The sequence below is a fragment of the Saccoglossus kowalevskii genome, chromosome 4, assembly GCF_978046115.1.
Source record: "Saccoglossus kowalevskii chromosome 4, keSacKowa6.1, whole genome shotgun sequence".
In the NCBI taxonomy this organism is placed as follows: domain Eukaryota; kingdom Metazoa; phylum Hemichordata; class Enteropneusta; family Harrimaniidae; genus Saccoglossus; species Saccoglossus kowalevskii.
The window spans coordinates 11,571,086-11,574,531 of record NC_140644.1 but is presented as its reverse complement, the minus strand read 5'-3'; positions in this window follow the sequence as shown (position 1 = coordinate 11,574,531).

Here is a 3,446-nt window from a genome sequence, read left to right as displayed (position 1 = left end):
ATTGCAAGGTGAATCTCCACCTGCTTCATTGCAAGGTGAATCTCCACCTGCTTCATTGCATGGTGAATCTCCACCACCTTCTCCACCTCCTTCATTGCCAGGTGAATCTTCTCCCCCTTCATTGCCAGGCCAATCTCCACCACCTTCTCCATCTGCTTCATTGCCAGGCCAATCTCCATCTGCTTCATTGCCAGGCCAATCTCAACCTCATTCAACGCCAGGCCAATCTGTATCACCATCTTTTCCACCTCCTTTGTTGCCAGGCCAGTCACCATCTTCGTCTCCACTTCTTTCAATGCCAGGCAAATCTCTACTTCCTTCATTGTCAGGCCAATCTCCACCACCTGCTTCATTGCCAGGTGAATCACGGCTTTCTTCTCCACCTCCTTTGTTGCCAGGCGAATCTCTACCTCCTCCATTGCCAGGTCAATCTCCACCACTTTCTCTACCTGCTTCATTGCCAGGGCAATCTCCACCTGCCTTATTGCCAGACCACTCACCGCCTTCTTCTCCACCTCCTTTGTTGCCAGGCGAATCTTTACCTCCTTCATTGCCAAGCCAATCTCCACCACCTTCTCCACCTGCTTCATTGCAAGGTGAATCTCCACCTGCTTCATTGCATGGTGAATCTCCACCTGCTTCTTTGCAATGTGAAACTCCACCCGCTTCATTGCCAGGCCAATCTCAACTTCCTTCATTGACAGGCCAATCTCCACCACCTTCTCCACCTCCTTCATTGCTAGGTGAATCTTCACCTCCTTCATTGCCAGGCCAATCTCCACCACCTTCTCCACCTGCTTCATTGCATGGTGAATCTCCACCTGCTTCATTGCATGGTGAATCTCCACCTGCTTCTTTGCAATGTGAAACTCCACCCGCTTCATTGCCAGGCCAATCTCAACTTTCTTCATTGACAGGCCATTCTCCACCACTTTCTCCACCTCCTTCATTGCTAGGTGAATCTTCACCTCCTTCATTGCCAGGCCAATCTCCACCACCTGTTTCATTGCCAGTTGAATCTCCACCTGCTTCATTGTCAGGCCAATCACAGCCTTCTTCTCCACCTCCTTTGTTGCCAGGCGAATCTCTACCTGCTTCATTGCCAGGCCAATCTCCACCACCTTCTCTACCTGCTTCATTGCCAGACCACTCACCGCCTTCTTCTCTACCTCCTTTGTTGCCCGGCGAATCTCTACCTCCTTCATTGCCAGGCCAATCTCCACCACCACTTTCTCCACCTGCTTTATTGCAAGGTGAATCTCCACCTGCTTCATTGCAATGTAAAACTCCACCCGCTTCATTGCCAGGCCAATCTGTACCACCACCTCCTCCACCTCTTTTGTTGCCAGGCCAATCACCACCACCTTCTTCACCCACTTCATTGCCAGGCCAATCTCAACCTCATTCATTGCCAGGCCAATCTGTACAACCACCTTCCCCACCTCCTTTGTTGCCAGGTGAATCTTCACCTCCTTCATTGCCAGACCAATCTCCACCACCTTCTCCACCTGATTCATTGCAAGGTGAATCTCCACCTGCTTTATTGCAAGGTGAATCTCTACCTGCTTCATTGCAATGTGAAACTCCACCCGCTTCATCGGCAGACCAATGTCAACCTCATTCATTGCCAGGCCAATCTCCACCATCTTCTCTACCTGCTTCATTGCCAGACCACTCACCGCCTTCTTCTCCCCCTCCTTTGTTGCCCGGCCAATCTCCACCACCTTCTCCACCTGCTTCATTGCAAGGTGAATCTCCACCTGCTTCATTGCAATGTAAAACTCCACCCGCTTCACTGCCAGCCCAATCTGTACCACCACCTCCTCCACCTCCTTTGTTGCCAGGCCAATCACCACCACCTTCTCCACCTCCTTCATTGCCAGGCCAATCTCAATCTCATTCATTGCCAGGCCAATCTGTACCACCACCACCTCCTCCACCTTTTTTGTTGCCAGGCCAATCACTACCTTCTTCTCTACCTCCTTCGTTGCCAGGCCAATCTCCACCACCTTCTCCACCTTCTTCATTGCAAGGTGAATCTCCATCTGCATCATTGCAAGGTGAATCTCCATCTGCTTTATTGCAAGGTGAATCTCTACCTGCTTCATTGCAAGGTGAATCTCTACCTGCTTCATTGCAAGGTGAATCTCCACCTGCTTCATTGCAATGTGATACTCCACCCATTTCATTGCCAGGCCAATCTCCACCACCTTCTCCATCTGCTTCATTGCAAGGTGAGTCTCCACCTGCATCATTGCAAGGTGAATCTCCACCTGCGTCATTGCCAGGTGAATCTCCACCTGATTCATTGCAAGGTGAATCTCCACCTGCTTTATTGCAAGGTGAATCTCTACCTGCTTCATTGCAATGTGAATCTCCACCCGTTTCATTGCAATGTGAAACTCCACCCGCTTCATCGGCAGACCAATGTCAACCTCATTCATTGCCAGGCCAATCTCCACCACCTTCTCTACCTGCTTCATTGCCAGACCACTCACCGCCTTCTTCTCCCCCTCCTTTGTTGCCCGGCCAATCTCCACCACCTTCTCCACCTGCTTCATTGCAAGGTGAATCTCCACCTGCTTCATTGCAATGTAAAACTCCACCCGCTTCACTGCCAGCCCAATCTGTACCACCACCTCCTCCACCTCCTTTGTTGCCAGGCCAATCACCACCACCTTCTCCACCTCCTTCATTGCAAGGCCAATCTCAATCTCATTCATTGCCAGGCCAATCTGTACCACCACCACCTCCTCCACCTTTTTTGTTGCCAGGCCAATCACTACCTTCTTCTCTACCTCCTTCGTTGCCAGGCCAATCTCCACCACCTTCTCCACCTTCTTCATTGCAAGGTGAATCTCCATCTGCATCATTGCAAGGTGAATCTCCATCTGCTTTATTGCAAAGTGAATCTCTACCTGCTTCATTGCAAGGTGAATCTCTACCTGCTTCATTGCAAGGTGAATCTCCACCTGCTTCATTGCAATGTGATACTCCACCCATTTCATTGCCAGGCCAATCTCCACCACCTTCTCCATCTGCTTCATTGCAAGGTGAGTCTCCACCTGCATCATTGCAAGGTGAATCGCCACCTGCGTCATTGCCAGGTGAATCTCCACCTGATTCATTGCAAGGTGAATCTCCACCTGCTTTATTGCAAGGTGAATCTCTACCTGCTTCATTGCAATGTGAATCTCCACCCGTTTCATTGCAATGTGAAACTCCACCCGCTTCATCGGCAGACCAATGTCAACCTCATTCATTGCCAGGCCAATCTCCACCACCTTCTCTACCTGCTTCATTGCCAGACCACTCACCGCCTTCTTCTCCCCCTCCTTTGTTGCCCGGCCAATCTCCACCACCTTCTCCACCTGCTTCATTGCAAGGTGAATCTCCACCTGCTTCATTGCAATGTAAAACTCCACCCGCTTCACTGCCAGCCCAAT